The sequence below is a fragment of the Perognathus longimembris genome, chromosome 11, assembly GCF_023159225.1.
Source record: "Perognathus longimembris pacificus isolate PPM17 chromosome 11, ASM2315922v1, whole genome shotgun sequence".
NCBI lineage: Eukaryota > Metazoa > Chordata > Mammalia > Rodentia > Heteromyidae > Perognathus > Perognathus longimembris.
In genome coordinates, this window is record NC_063171.1 from 16398925 (window position 1) to 16416749 (window position 17825).

Here is a 17825-nt window from a genome sequence, read left to right on the forward strand (position 1 = left end):
TTGATCCCTATAGCACACTGGTGCCTAGAATATTTTGTGGAACATAAGTAGATAATTGTTTTCACAAGTGAATGTCTGTACTCTGACAACTGACCTCTGACCATGAGTTGCTCTCCTGAGACTTTTGGAGACACAGATCCCTAGTTTCAGTAGACTTCTAGTTTTAGGTTTTACAGGCTTAAAAAAATATCTTTAGTTATATATACATTTCACATGTCAATGTCTGAGTAAAATGCATCTTGATCAATGTCACCTTGTCTACCATGCTCCTCCATTTATCTCAACCCCATTTATCCTCTCAAGTTACATGGTTCCATTTTCACATATGTATATCTAGTATTATAACTGCATACATACCCCATTCCTCTCTCCATTTATCCACCCCCTTCTCCTTAATCTTTAACTGCTTCCAGTCAAGACATGTTTTAGCTTCCTAGACTTCGAATCTTAAAATCACAAGACTGGCACACTGACTGCCACCCAAGTCTTTAGAACCACGTAGCACTATATTTAAAAGTTATCTGCTAACTTCCACATCCCAACCCTTCATTCCATCATTCCATTCATCAGCAAATCCACCCTCAATGTTGGTCACCCCTCAACCGAACTTCTTACTATTTTCCTTGTGCCTTAAGATGGTAACCTATCTATACTTAGCTGTAGGGTTAGAAGGTTTCCATCATCACCTTAAAGTGCTACTGGAAAACTCCACTACTCTAAAAGGCTCTCCAATTAACTTCAGATTGGACTTCTCTGTAATCACACACTCTTTCAGTTAACTCAAGTGGTACCAAATTGCAGTTATTACAATATTCATTTTAATTGTTTATGTTACAGAACATACATATTTATTTCCTTTATCTATATTGCATGTACTTTAAGCTAGAAATTGTCATTTGTTTCTCTTTTATCTTTATATTTTTTCATCAGAATTAATGATTTGTAGTCCATTTTTTACAAGGTCTATTTTTTTCTTAGCAAGGTAAAAAGAATTGACTATGCATTTGTGGCAAAGAAGGAAAGAGTGAAAAGTAACGTTACTGAATAGGATGTCAACTCCAAGAACAAGGAAACAGAAGGACTCTTCCATCCTAAAGGAGGCAGAAGATGAGAACTAGGTAAAGTTCACAGTTAAGAATGACAAGTATCATTTTTTACTTAAGGCAAAGTCAATAACCTTTTAATTAAGGGCTCATTACCTTTGACTTCATTTGGGTGTAGAATCTGAACTACAGCTAAGTACTTCACAATAGTAAAAAAATATATATCTAAGCATAAAGTTGGGGAAAAGACAGAAACAGAGATTGACAGGGTATCCTCATAGGATGATGGTCCTGCTAGTTGTGAGGCTCACTTGGTCCTTCTCTTTCTGAGATATCCTTTGCTTTATTTGACTCTTCCCATGTACACACATGTATAGTACTTTTCAGACTTACACTAAACCTCAAAGTTTACTACTTGGATCAAAACATAATTAGATTTGTAGTATATGCTGATTTGAGTCAGCATTTTGTTGGAAATTTAGTAGCAGTTTTAATAAGTCCAGGAGGACCAAATTCATCAGCCTCACTCTTGTTTCTTCATAGTTCTACAGTCTTTCAAATAAGCTGCTAATCTTTCCATTGATTGAATATCCCTTACATAAATATGAGGATGACTTCGGCTTTAATCTTCTAATCAGTCATTCTGTAAGAGGCAAGCTACCTTCCCAGAATTTAGCTAAACTTACTTTCCATAATAGTTTCATGTTATTTTTTCAGTTGTTTTTGATTCATACTTCAGTCTCTTCTGCTTTTGGTGCATTCTTTCCCTGCAGAATTTTGGCTTTATTCTCTCTTGGAATTTCTTTTAAAATTCTTGTGGTACAAACAATTTCAGTAGCAAGACCATTTTCACCATGATGAGACAGTCCCTCTCTGAAAACAGCATTAGTCTCCACATCATTCACTCCACTGTCCTGTTTTATTCTTAACAAAACAAGCACAAATTGCTTGTGGACTATCACAGAAAGCTTCCCTAGTTTCTCCTTTGGGGAAAAGTCATGTATGCATTTAATATGCTCTATTCAAATCCTTGCATCTATTCCTCAAATAAAAAGAATGACTTAACATTCCTCTTCCAATACTTTATAAGATAATTGAGGGCATAAAATGCATACACAATGAAACCATAAAACAAAAATACTAATATAATAGCAATAATAGTAATCAAATGTGGAGTGATAATAAGTTTCATGTCAGTTTACCCGGGCTTCAGATTGCCCAGACAGCAGGAAAACATTGTTTGTAGATGTGCCTCTAAGAACATTTCTGGGAAAGATTATTGATCAGTTCAAAAAGCTAAATAAAGATCCATCCTTTGGATAAGGAAAAAATTATGTTAAGTGAAGTGAACTCAGTTCCAGCAAGACAAAGGACACCTGCCCTTTCTTCTCTCATATGTGGAAGTTAGATCTAACTGTATATATGTAGATTTATACAGTATTATTTGAATATATACACAAATGTACTAAATGACATATGGTAAGTTCCAGGGAGAATTTAAATGATGTACCTCCTTTGAACAACTACTGTAGGTCCAACAAAATGAATACTAGGAAGCTGTATCTTGAGGCGCAGGTGGGAATGCCAAGAGGAGTACACAAATGAAGAGAAGAGGGGTGGGAAAATGCAGTCATTGTATTCAATGCATATATGTGAAAATGGAACTAAAGAAATTGAGGGAATGGGGGAGGTTTTATATGTGTGTGTGCATGCATGCACATGCACACCTTCCCTTAGCGATAATCCTGAAGTGAAGTTTTGCTACTTAGATTCTCATATTTGAGTCTACAGTGATCCTGTGAGATGGATGCCACTGACATTCTAATTTATAGGTAGAAACTAAATGCAAAGGATGACATGAATTTTATTCCCTTAGCTGTAAATGAAATTTGAAATTGGTCTCACTACAAAGTCTGTTGCTTACCCATTGCCTCTTAGCAATGAAAAAAATCACATAGTGCTTCTTTATCATAACTTAGTCATGTTAATTAGGATTTAAGATGATAACAGAGTTGTAATGCTAGCGCAGTATTGCCATAGTATGACCACTGTGAACATGCCAGTTGGGTGATGTTTTCTTTAAATGTTCTAAGAAACAGAAGAGCATTTCAAAGAAGTGAACTTAATCTTCAATGAATGATAATGGGGCATGTCACTACAGGAGAGAGAAGGTGATTGCTCCTACAGGGTAACATGAGCAAAGCCCTGATGTCAGGAGCAGACATATCTTACTCAGGGTGGTAGGAAAGCTTTCTAGTGTTTTAGTAGATTTAAAAGGTTTATAATGAGCTTTGGAGAAAGATGCAATGGATACAGTCTACAACAAATAATGGAAAGCAGAGGTGTCCCTGAGTTCTAGGCTGAGGAGGTTTGCTTTGAAAGCAACGGTATACAGTAATTGATGACTGAAGATCAAGTCATTAGTTTAGGAAGGCTTGGTGTATGTAAGTAGAAAGAGAGCTAAGAAGCTGCTGCAGAAATTCAGGTGTTATGCCTGTAATCCTAGCTACTCAGGAGGCTGAGATCTGGGGATCACAGTTTGAAGCCAGCCCAGGCAGAAAAGTCTCCTAGGAATTCTTATCCCCAATAAACTAGTCAGAAACAAACAAAAAAAAAAGTGACACTGTGGCTCACATGATAGTGCACTAGCTTTGCACACAAAGAGGCTTAAGGACAGTGCCCAGAGCCTGAGTTCAAGTCCCTGGATTGGCAATGAAAAGAAAGAAACAAAGAAGAAAGAAGGAAAGATGGGTTTTATGTGTTCTTTTTCTTCCCTTTTTGTTACACAGAGTATTAAGAAGATAGCAATTTAAGAGCCTGACATTAGTCTGAAGGTAGTAGCTCCTGCCTGAAATCCTAGCTACTAAGAAGACTGAAAACCCAAGGATCATGGTTCCAAGCAGCATGGGAAGAAAAGTCTGAGAGACTTCAATCTCCAATTCACCAGTAAAATGCTGGATTTGAGTCATGACTCAAAAGGTAGATTGCCAGCCATGAGTACAAAGGCTGAGCTAAATCACCAGACCCCAACTTCAATCTCTAGTATCAGTACACCAAAAAAGATGTAAGCCTTAATAAAATCACTAATATTTGCTACTTTTCAAGAGTATTCTTAAATGAACCTTGTATTTAAAAAAATTACTTTGTATTAGAGGATGCAATGGCTGTCCCAGTTCTTACAGCAAAGAGGGAATGGCTGCTAGTAATGATTCAATGATGACTACTAGGCAAAAATATCTCAGTATTATCATGGAAATATTTTCCCCTGTAGCATACTGATAGATTGGGTGCCCTGAGACACTTGTTTTGTCACATCCTTTGAAGTGCTATACATACTGCTGTAGAAATTCTGAGAGTAACTTTTTTTTTTCCTGGGCCTTTCCTGTGAACCAATTCTCATTCTAAAAATTGCACTATTTTAAATCTGATTTTGATATACATTTTGTTTAGATAGGAAATGCCAAAGTGCCAAGATAGAAAAAGAAGAGGTAGTAGAAAGAATATAAAAAAGAATTATTTTCAACAGAATACATTTCCTTGAGTGAATGCTCTTAGTAACTTCAAGTATAAATGCATAACATAAAATGGTGTCTACTGTGATATCAGTAAGAAATTCTACACCTTTGAGAGACTGTGAATAGAATACACGTTTTCTTCATTCCTTAGTTTCTCATTCATCTCTCGTGTCAATTGTCAAAGAAATTAACCAAAAATTTTTGCAAGATTTATGCCTAGTTGGGGCCATAATAATTATTGGAAGAGTCAGCTTGTATCATCACTAAGTTTATCCTTGGTTCTGACACTTTCTTAAATGTTGTATAGTGCAGATTACCAACTGAAAGTATTAAGAGAATTTTAAAAATTAAAGGAAGAATTTTAAAGGGTACAGCATGACCTCATATCTATATTCATGAGAAGAAAAATCCAAAGATAACTCCAATTCTAAACCAAAAATCATCCAGAAGGGGTTTGAGAACAGAGCTGTCCAGTAGTTGTGTGATGAGAGCAAGTGTGAGGAGTATTAGAGCCTAACTTCAGACATCTTAAAATTTTTGAAGACTTTTAAATCTTTTGGAGACATATTTGCCAATCACCCCTAATCTAATCTATATGTCTAACCAATAAACAGAAAACCAGCAAACAAAAAAGGAAACAGTTTACTTAAAGTTAGCCTCTGAATTTGTCTAGAGTATTTACTACAATATTTACTAGTCTTAGTTTTTATATTGGTAAAATCAGTCTATTTAAACTGTCCCAAATAAAGTCCCATAATTCAGGACTCATGTTGTACTATACTTCTGGCAGAGTTCATTGATGGCTTGAACTAAATTACAAAACAGTTTTGCTGATACCAAAGCTCATAGTTAAGAGGAAAAATGGATCAAGATTTCAATCCAGCTTCTAAAAAGTGTCTTACACTGGTTGGTTTTTCCTGTAACTTGGAAAGAAGACATATAATGTGTTATCAATCATAAGTGAAATGACCATAAAGTTCAAGATTCTTGGGCTCTCAGTCAATGCAGAAGGTTCTAGCATTCTCCTGAAGGTCAGCAGGGGGTGTCACATCACCAGTCTTCTACTTGTCTTTCAGTCAGCAACTTTAATTGCAAAAGAGCTCATTAAACCAACTCTTCTGGCTGAAGCTCACAAATGGCACCTGTGTTTTCTCACATTGTTTCTTCCTGTCACCTAATGTTTTACTCTTATTGTCATGCTTAGCTTTCAAGAAGTCTATAGAGCATGAATGTATTGCCACATAGGTATCTTTTAAATTCTTGGCTTATATTAAATTCTTGTCTTGGTTTATTACTGTCAAAATAACCCAGGATTTTCAGAAAAAGTAGAAAAATATCATTCCAGGGAAAATACTACAATTTATCATGTAACATAGAGCATCACACAGTACAATCACATAGACAAGGTATTTGTAGTAAACAGACAAGATTTTTCTCTAGGAGATTCAAATCATATGCTAGGAAATGTAGCTTGTACTATACACATGTGTGTTTCTTTAACATGTGGAATGTTACTAATGGCTCATATTAACATAGCAAGTGATACCAAGATTCTCCAGGATAAAGAGGAGAAGGGGACCTATTCAGAAGAGAACGCTACATTTTTTTTCCCTTTTTAACTATTACAAAACTAAGAAGAACTAGGCATTAGTGGCACATGCTTGCAGTTCTCACCAATCAGGAAACTGAGATCAGAGAATCACAGTTCAAAGCCAGCCTAGGTAGGAAAGTCCATGAGACTCTTATCTCCAAGTAAGTCCCCCAAAAGCCAGAAACAGAGATGTGACTCAAGTGGTAGAGCACTAGCCTAGAGCCAAAAAACTCAGGGACAGCACCCAGGCCATAGGTTCAAGCCTTAGTACTGGCCAAAAAAAATACATAATTGACTATTAAAAGTGATCCATGTGGCTATATGGAGCTGTGGGTTTATGTATTCAAGAAACCCAGTGTGAATCACCTTGAGTGCCCTTCAGAAAATGTCTATAGTAATAACTGACCTGCCTTGAACAAGAAGTTTCAATAACACAGAATAGCTCATTAGGTTTCTGAATACTCCACTCATTCACTTCAAAGTGGTTAAAGAGTAACACCATGATTGTTTCTCTTTCCTCAAAGAGAACTATTTAAACTTCAATATCCGGTTTGGGGATCTAGGGCTTTGACATACTAAAGGCTGAAAGTTCAGTCCTTCAGAATAAATGCAACAATGCTGTAGTCAGTTGTCCTGAATCTGATCTCCAATGTATTTTCAAAAATGCTTCTATTTTTTGGGGGGGAGGGAGGGGAGAACTTCACCTTTTAGTTTTAAATGTATTTCATGATGACTCAAGAATCAATAACTTTTGATACTAGTTATTTATCCTTTGTATGTTTTAAATAATGTTGTGAAAGAAGAACCTGATGCAAGTCAATTTTCTCTACCAGAAGCAATGACAAACAACCACAGGCAACAATGTCTAGTTTATGTCCTGGATGCTTGTCTTTAAGGACATCTAACCTGCATCCTTTTCTTTTTAACCACTTATATCACATTTTATTGGCCTATGACAATTTACAAGGGTCCCTGTTTATATGTCACACTGAGTAAAAATCATTTGGCCATCTATATTTATCCTTATTAGGTAAATTTTTTTTCTCAAATTATAATTCCCAGCAATGATTTCAACTGTGACAAAGGGAACAACAGCAATTCCTTTAAGTAGACTGCAATTAGGGAAAACATATTTTGTTTTTTGTTATTAAGATTCCTAGGATGTTGAAAAGCATATACCTTTTCTTCATTCATATACCCTCTTTCTTAGTAGCATCAATTCATCCTTGCTGCCTGCTAGGTCACATTTTCAAATCACCACTCAGTAAACAAGAATAGGGCAGAAATTAGGCAAATAGAGAAATAAAGTCATTAGTAGACCTTTTGACTTCTATGAGCCACCAATTGAACATACAGATGGCTCCATGTATGAAATGTTTGGAAAGGAGAATAATGAAAGGAGAGTAGATTGAGTGAAATCAAACATTAGCACAAAAGTATGAGAAGGAAATCCAAAGTCTCCTCTTACCCCAAAACACTCCCCTTCTTGCTCTGTGCCTCTTTAGCAATCTCACTCTCTGTGTTTTTAAGCATACAATACTGTATTCCAACTAAGAAATACTTAGGAGCTGGGCTGTTTGTGGCAGTAGAGAAAAAGAAAACAGAGTCTAGTAAAAATAAGGAAGCAAAATCTATAGAACTTGACAATTGCACATAGGGTAGGTAGAAGAGAAATCTCTAGAATAGTGTCTTAGTTGCCAGTTAAACTGATTTCTATGCAAATTTCTATATACTAGAGCACCTGAGATGTATTAAGAATTCAAAAAGGAAGGGTTGAAAATGGGGCAAAAGACAAATATGTTATTATCTATAGAGACAATAAGTTGTTAAAAATCCATTCTCGAGAGAATCTCCAATTTGTAATAATTCTGTTTCCTTATTAGAAGACCATACAAGCAACACAAAAAGAAATTTAATATACAATATCAAATCTCTGAACTCATGTTAACCTTGATGACTTCATTAAGTTTCACTTCTTAGAAAACAGTATCAACACTCTATAGAATATTATGGATTGCAAATTTCTTACATGTCAGAAATAGGGAGTGTTACTTGCTCTAAGTCCTTTCTGAGTGCAGACTAGGAAACAATACACATTTACATCACTAGCTAAGTTAGAACAAAGTAAGTCTTACTAATCTGTACTACCCCTGAACACAGTCTCTATAAAACCCTCAAGGATATAGCTGAGGCTGTAGCCTTAGGGAAAACCAAGTTGGTTTGTTCAGTAATTACTGCCATCATTTAAAATTACTTTACTTCCTTAAAAGCAGTATAACCAATAACATCAGGTTATTTTTTGTTTATTCCATAGACTATTCTATTTAATCGTTGAGCTGAATGTGTTGTGTTTCTCATATCGCTAATTCAGAGCTAAATTGATAGAAAAATGTACATGTTATTAGCTTTAAAAAAAACTACTATTATGATCTCAGTTGGAGAAAAGAAGTAATGATAGAGATCCTGGTTCTTTTTTCAACCTTCATAATAAACAATCAAATCAAATGATCCTGTATTTTTAAGATGGGAAACATGTCTCACCCCAAATTATTTATAAAGTCATCCTTAAACTATGTTCAGAGTACAGCCTTGTTTATCTAGTACCTTAAGAGTAAGGCTGAAGACACTAGTGTATTGAAATCTGTTGAGAAAATGCTTAAAAGACCCATGGGGGTATGGGGAAGGAAGGCAGGAGAAAAATGAGGGTGGAGGTGACAAGTATGACAAGAAACGTACTCACTACCTTATGTATGTAACTTTAACTCCTGTGTCCATCACTTTGACAATACAATTAAATTTTTTTAAGAAGACCCATGAGAAGTGTTCTATAGGAGGAATGTGAAGGCATGTCTCCTCAGGCTGTTGAGCCATTTCTTGTTTCTGCTCATTCATGATGCTACTTTTTCTTACCTGGCTTCTCCAACATTGCAACACATCTTGTTTTACCTCTCCTATTCACACAAGTCTTGCTCAGATTCCTATAGTCACAGTAAGACTTGGTTTTCGGTAAGTTACTCTACAAACACTGACATTAAGAAATAGAAACTTTATGACATAAAAGGGAAAGCTGAATTAAAAGAAGATTTAACTGTCTGTTATTGGAATTAAGTCTGCTGCTCAAATGGACCCTGAAAAGTTGCTGGAATAACTGCACTTATGTCTGAAAAACAAGACTTCTGATCAAAATAATTTAGAATAGACAAAAAGGTCACTTCACAGTAACAGCAGGAACTTTTCCTCAAGACTAAGCAACAGTTTTTAACATGTATGCACCAAATATTAGTGCTGTCAATTTCATTAAATAAACATACTGGACTTAACAGCAAACACAGACACACACAATGCTAGTAGAAGACTTCAATATCCCACTCACAACAATGTACAGGTCATTGGAAGAAGAAAATCAACAAAACTTCCTCAGATTTAAATGACACCATAGACCAGATGGACTTGTAGATATTTATTTACAAAATATTTCATCTGGCTAGCTGCACAGTACATGTTCTGCTCAATGGTCCACGGAATTTTCACCAAAAGCAGTCATACTCTAGAATATAAAGCAAGTCTTAGCAAATATCAGAAAGCAGAAATGATTCCCTGTATTGTATCAGACCAAAATGAAACAAAATTAAAGCTGAACAGAAAAAAATAACTACAGACAATATACAAACATATGGAGAATAAACACAAATTGTTGAGTGACAAATGTGTCATTGAGGTAATAGAAGTGGAAATCCAAAAGTTCCTAGTATTCAATAAAAATGAAAACATAACCTACCTGAAACCTTTGGGGGTACAGCAAAGACTGTCCTAAGAAAAGTTTATAGCCATGAATGCCTACATCAAAAAAGCAGAGAGAACTCATGGGTAGTTTGACTTCTTTCTTCCCTATTTGGGTCTCTTTCCTCTCTTTTTCTTATATTATTTCTCTGCCTATGCATTCCAACTACCTTAAAATACAGTATATGCATATGTGCTTTATAAAAATAAAATATTCAAAAGCTAAATAATGTTCTACTTGGGCATAGATGCTAGGGAGAGAAGTGAGTGAACAGAGAGGATAAAAGAAAATGAATATGCTGAATATGATAAAATATATTATGTAATGTGTGAAGATGGAATAATGAAGTTTGATGAGACTGATTTGAGATAAAGGAAGGAGAATGATGGGAGGGGTATGAATAAAAGTTCAAGTAACAGTTTCATACTGAAAGGATAGAGTTTAAAAGCAATAAAGGAAAATATACAACCTTTACACTTTCTTAGGAAATGGAACTTCAGTATAGAGAAATGAAGTAATAACAGTGGCATTCCAAGTATTGTTTTAGTGAAAGGCTTGAAAATCGGGTATAGGCTACAGAGTAAAAAAACTCAGTGTGTTGGCTCTTGATGAATTTCACAGAAACAATTATCAACCAATGTGAACAAAAACTACCAAGGTCCCTTGGCTGTGAAAAACAAATCTGGAAACTGAAGTCATGTAGACACTATAAATAAAAGAATTCTTTCAAAACATTCAACATTAAAGTCCAACAGAACACCAGCCCAGTATCTCTTGCCTAAGTAAAAGTTTGGCATCCGAGACTGACTCTGTGGTGCTTCATACTGTCAGACAAAGTCAAGAGTTCCATCTGTGATTCCAAATGTTATGATGTAAATGAGTTAGGATTTCCTACTCAACTCCCACAGAAGCTATGGACTGATAATCATTTGAAAGAGATTATTTCTTCCCAAGAGATTTAAAAGTTAGCAAAGATAAATAAGCCAAGCCAATGTTTACTGATGTTGTGGAAACTGGAAAGCAAGCTGAGCCTGGTAAGTGGGCAGACTTACCATGAACATAAGGGTAATGGCGCCAATTAGGTTTCTGATGTATGTGGGCTATTGAAGGTGCTTGTTTTGCTTTACATGAGAGGTTCTGATTGTTTGTTCGAGGGTTTATGTCATACTTATAATCATGAAATTTCTTGAATAAATAGCAACATTTGTAACAAAACAAAAAGTTTTTAACACAAGGCAAAGGTGTAATGAAACAGAACTAAATAGAAATGCACCTGAACAAGCTCCAACTCATAAAAGCTCTAAAGTACAGCATAAGCAATTTATTTCTAAGCAGAAAAAGAATTAGCATGTTGTAAATAAAAACCAATGGAACTGTTGCCTTCCAAGAACAAAGTAATTGAGAAAAGAAGAACAAGTTTGAACTGGTTCTGTGAACAAGTTTGGTATTACTTTGGGGATGTTTTAACTTATTTTTACACTCTCACAAAAAATCCCAGGTGTTAGATTCTAATTTTGGAAATAATCATAATTTACCTTGTAACTCATTTTGATAAAATTATTACTACTTGGAATATTAATACATGTACTATCTAAAATTTTTAAAAGAAAAAAGATTACTACTTGCAATAAGCAGAGGTATTTTAAATCTCTTTATGAGATTCGGGGATTTGACTATTTCTATTTTGCACTCTTTTAAATGTATATAAAAGTCCAAGCTTCAAATCTCCATCTCGTCTCTCAACTTGACCTTTCCACCTATGTCTTAATGATACCACAAACTCAGTAAGACTGTCACTTAAAATGATGGTCTCTGGAAGCTTCAACAAGGCTTTATTTTAATATAACAAGGTTAAAGTAGGGGGAACTTTTCAAAAGAGACAAGTATTTCCTGCTCCCTATGCAGGAAATGGGAGTTAAAGACTCATAATGGCAGTTGCTATTTGCTACTTTTATTCTTTCCAAATTGGAAAAATACACATGGTGATGGAAACTTTCAAGAAGGAAAGAAAGAAGAGAGAGAGAAAGAGAGAGGGGGACAGGGAAGGAAGGAAGGAAGGAAGGAAGGAAGGAAGGAAGGAAGGAAGGAAGGAAGGAAGGAAGGAAGGAAGGAAGGGAGGGAGGGAGGGAGGGAGGGAGGGGAGGGAGGGAGGGAGGGAGGGAGGGAGGGAGGGAAAAGAGAGAATAGAGTAGTAAAGAGAAGAGAAGAGGTCTTCATCTCATGCCTGACCCTGCATCACTTCTTTCGTTGAGAGAACTATACATTTGGTTGTCATTCTGATCTCACATCCTTTACACCCTGTATCCCCAGGCCTTTGACATGACTTTCAAACTATCCTATAAATATGTATACCTCTCTCTCTCTCTCTCTTTCTCCCCCCCCCCCCGTGTCCCTCCCATTGTCACATAACAGGGACTCTTACATAATTAGGGCCTCATAATCTCATTCTATCCCAGACCCTGTCCACTAACTACCTGAAACACAAATTTATTCCTATTTCCTTTCCTCTAAAGCACCTGAGAGGTAACACATTATTCTTAAGATAAGGAAGAGATTTAGTAGCATGTACTAGAACCCTTGAGTGTCTGTCCCTGGACAACCTCAGGCTCAGCGCCTTGCTTAGAACATCTCTCACATGCCTGATAATTCTCTCGATAACTTTTTAATTCCAAAGTATCCAATTATCTTGTCTCAGAAAGTCCCACTCTGACTTGACACACCAGATCATATCCCCAACTCTATAACAGAATAAATCATTATTTTTAATCTGCATGCTTCAGTTTTCTTCCTACACAATAAGCGTCACAAGGACAGAGCCTATGTTTCTTCTCAGCCCAAAGAATAGTAACTACTGGGATATCAAATGTGTTGTGGAGTGAAGGAATGTATAAATGGATGGACGATCAAAAAATAAACATTGCCTTCAAATATCAGTGAGCTGTCTTGAAGTTGATTATTAAGCTAATCTGTTGCTAGTTTTCATCATTTTCTCTGGAAAAGGGGAAAATAGCATTCAATGCAGTGACTCAAGGGAGAACAGCAGGTGAAGAACACAGAATAGGTGTACAGTGACTTTTGCTATGCAATAATGCATTCACTCTTCCTAAGAGTCTCCTCCCATTTTGGAGACCACACAAAGAGATAATGTAGTTCTGAGACAAGAGAAGCATTTGTGCAATCCAGCTGGTAATGGCAACTTGCCTTGGAGAACAATAGGGTACATTAGGGACTCTGCCAAAACTCAGATCCTCATCTGGTGGTGGAAACAGCTGTTCAGTTGTTGCTAATTGCTGCGATGTGACAATGGAGTTCTAACATCAAAAATCTGGAGAAGCAAGAAATTCAAGTAGCACTGTGAGATACTTTGGTTTTTTTAAGTTGCTGGTAAAAAATTAAACCTACAAGCTGAATAAAAAGCACAGGATTCAGCTTTGGCGCCTGTGTTGCCACCGTAGATCCATCTGAGACAAGTCACAACCAGGGTACATAGCCATTCATCTAGAGCTGCTGGGAGCTGGACAAGGTGTTGGAATTGACCCACCAACATTGATCCCTGGCATGAGCTGGACGATGATCATAGGTGATTTGAGCACACTACCATAAACGCATCTCAAAACATTTAAAATATAATGAGTTGATTTGTAAATCATGCCCCCATAAAGAACTTGCATGTATTTATTTTAAAAAAAATTTATTATCAAACTGATGTACAGAGAGGTTACAGTTTCATACATTAGGCATTGGATACATTTCTTGTACTGTATGTTACCTCCTCCCTCATTCCCCCCTCCCCCAGCCTCTTTCCCTCCCCCCCCCCCATGAATTGTTCAGTTCATTTACACCGAACAGTTTTGCAAGTATTGCTTTTGTAGTTGCTTGTCTTTTTTTACCCTGTGTCTCTCGATTTGGGTATTCCCTTTCAATTTCTTAGTTCTAATACCAGTATACATGATTTCCAATATACTCAGATAAGATACAGAGATAGTGTAAGTACAACCACAGGAAGGGGATACAAGAAGATCATCAATAATAGAAGCTACAGTTACACATAGCACGTTGAAAGTAGTTACAACAGTGATATAACAATCGTTTCCATAACATGGAATTCATTTCACTTAGCATCATCTTATGTGTTCATAAGGGTATAGCTATTGGGCTCTTGTGATCCTCTGCTGTGACTAGCCTAAACCTGTGCTAATTATTCCCTATGAGGGAGACCATAGAGCCCGTGTTTCTTTGGGTCTGGCTAACTTCACTTAGTATAATTTTTTCCAAGTCCTTCCATTTCCTTACAAATGGGGCAATGTCATTCTTTCTGATAGAGGCATAAAATTCCATTGTGTATATGTACCACATTTTCCTGATCCATTGGTCTACTGAGGGGGCATCTGGGTTGGTTCCATATTCTAGTTATGACAAATTGTGCTGTAATAAACATTAGTGTGCTGGTGAATTTAGTGTATTCTTGCTTGTGGTCTTTTGGGTAGATGCCCAAAAGTGGGGCTGCTGGGTCATAGGGGAGTTCTATGTTTAGCCTTCTGAGGAATCTCCATACCCCTTGCCAGAGTGGCTGAACCAGTTTACATTCCCACCAACAATGAAGTAGGGTTCCCTTTTGGCCACATCCCCTCCAACAATTGTCATTGTTAGTTTTCTTGATATAGGACATTCTTACTGGGGTGAGATGGAATCTCAATGTTGTTTTGATTTGCATTTCTTTTATGGCCAATGGCATAGAGCACTTTTTCATATGTCTCTTGGCCATTCTCATTTCCTCATCAGAGAAGTCTCTTTTTAAGTCTTTAACCCACTTAATGAGTGGGCTATTGGTTCTTTGCGTTTTTGTTTTGGAGGAATGAGTTTTTTTAGTTCTGCATATATTTTAGATATGAGGCCTTTGTCCATTTTATGGCCAGTAAAGATCTTCTCCCAATCTGTGGGCTTTTTGTTTATCTTGCGAGCTATGTCCTTTGCCCTACAGAAGCTCTGCAGTTTGATGTAGTCCCATTTGTCCAACCTTTATTTCATTTGTAGCCTTTCTGTGTCTTTGTTAAGGACGTTCCATCCTGTGCCAAGGAGCCCCAGCGTTTCTCCTACTCCTTCCTTTAGTGTTTTCAGGGTGTCTGTTTTGATTTCAAGGTCTTTGATCTATTTGGAATTGATTTTGGTGCAGGGTGATATATAAGGATCTAGTTTTAGTTTCGTTGAACCAGTTTTTTGTTTGTTTGTTTGTTTTTGCTAGTCCTGGGGCTTGGTCTCAGGGCTTGAGCACAGTCACTGGCTTCTTCCCGCTCAAGGCTAGCACTCTGCCACCTGAGCCACAGCACCCCTTCTGGCCGTTTTCCATATATGTGGTGCTGGGGAATCGAACTGAGAGCTTCATGTATACAAGGCAAGCACTCTTGCCACTAGGCCATATCCCCAGCCCCTCATTGAACCAGTTTTGCCAGCCCCATTTGTTAAAGAGGCTATCTTTCTTCCAGACTATTTTTTAGCTCCTTTATCAAAGATTAAGTAGGCGTAAGAACTTGTATTTATAATTTTAAAAAGAGAGAAATCCATGGGCTGGGAATATGGCCTAGTGGCAAGAGTGCTTGCCTCCTACACATGAGGCTCTCGGTTCGATTCCCCAGCACCACATATATGGAAAACGGCCAGAAGGGGCGCTGTGGCTCAGGTGGCAGAGTGCTAGCCTTGAGCGGGAAGAAGCCAGGGATGGTGCTCAGGCCCTGAGTCCAAGGCCCAGGACTGTCAAAAAAAAAAAAAAAAAGAGAGAGAGAAATTCTGAAATGATTGGGAAAAGTCTATTTACTCAACTTATAAGTGAACAAAGGACGTTCAACAGATATTTGTCCAGCAAAGTATATATAAATGGCCAAGTATCTAGGAAAATACAAATGTGATACTGACATACACTTTGCTCAAAATAAGATGATGACTCAGAATGATTGACAATAGCAAATGTTGTGAAAGTGTGGAGACATTGGTGCCCCCATACACTTCTGCTAAATTTTACAAATGACACATTTATTTGGAAATATTTATTCTAAATATTGAATATTTATTTATTTTAAATATTTATTCTAAATATTCTAAATATTCAATATTTATTCTAAATATTCTAGATATTCAATATTTAGAATAAATATTTATTTATTTATTTATTCAATATTTATTCTAAATATTGAATATCAAATTATAATATGACCTAACAATTTTACCTAAGTCTCTACATAAGAAAACCAAAAATGTATAAGCAAGACCTGTGCACAAATATTTATCATATTATCAGTACAACAAAAAGCTCATCAGGTGATAAATTTATAAATAAGATATGCCATATCAATAAAATAGGATGTGCTTTGGCAATAAGAAGTATTCATGCATGCTACAATATAGAGGAATTAGTATGCTGAGTAAAAAAAAAGTCTGTTATAAAAGACTGTATAACATATAGTTTGCAACTTTATTAAATGTCCATGAAAACATTAAAGGAGAATCCATAAAGACCAAAATCAGGTTATTAATTACCAGAGGCTGAGGAATGAAGGACAAGGGAGACTGACTATTAATAAGTATGGAGTTTCTTTTACAGGTGCTTAAAATGTTATATAGTTAGGTTGTTATAATGTTTGCCCATGTCTCAGAATTCAAAAAACAACCAAAGCAAAACACTTTAAAGGAATGAATTTTGTGGCCCAAAGAATCATGTCACAGGGAAAAAGAAGTACAGTCTATTAGTAAATGTATAGTTCAGAATATGTCTAAAATGTGGCAGAAACTCAGATTAGGTAAAAGAGAAGAGGCAAAACTTCATAGGAGAAATGTTTAATTATAAAAGGCTTGCCTTCCACAAGGTGTTGGTGCATTAAGTGTGAGTTTCATTGGGCTTTGGCTGCCCGGATACATGAATATTAAAAAATAAAATTCATATTTGGTTTTAAATGGAAAACATGTTGAAGAACTCTCAAACATATAAATCCTAAGAGATTAAGCTTCAAGCAAACCCAGTCCCCACTTCCAGATCGTTAACAAAGGCCATTAGTGCAGTTCAACTGCACCTGAGTTTATTTAAAGATGTATTCCCCACCCCACCCCCTTTCAGATGCACAAGAACAAGTATTGCCAGAAGCTAAGAACCTTTCAAACAATGTTTTATTCTTCCAGGCTGTTGAGTGACTGTATGCTAGCATCCACTTTGCTTATCTGGTTTATGAGTGTGCAACAAAAATAACCCCAATCTCCAAATGTTTGCTCACATACTCAAAAATAGAAACAATAGCAGGCAACACATTAGACAGAAAACACCTCCTAAAAACTACTGATTCTCAGCCTTTTCCATTTTAAATTCCCTAGGTACAAGTAAGATGTCTCTTCTATATATCTGTCTCTGTCTATCTAAATTATAACAAGAAAGTTTCAGGTTCTTTGCTTTCTTTTACAACCACAGCAACAACAAAAGCACCATGTTTTTCACTACAGATTATGCACCAGTCTATGATCTTAAAAATCTCTGGCAGAGGGGCTGGGGATATAGCCTAGTGGCAAGAGTGCCTGCCTCGGATACACGAGGCCCTAGGTTCGATTCCCCAGCACCACATATACAGAAAATGGCCAGAAGCGGCGCTGTGGCTCAAGTGGCAGAGTGCTAGCCTTGAGCGGGAAGAAGCCAGGGACAGTGCTCAGGCCCTGAGTCCAAGGCCCAGGACTGGCCAAAAAAAAAAAAAAGAAAAAAAAAATCTCTGGCAGAAGAAATTGTGTACCAAAGAAAAATATTCTGTGCAAAGAGAAGAATGGTGTCTTAGCAACAAAAACTTCAGAGACCAACTTTTGAGTAAGGTTGGGAATTATATTTTGCAATGTCATTGAACTTTGCTGAGTCAGAGCTGAGGTTA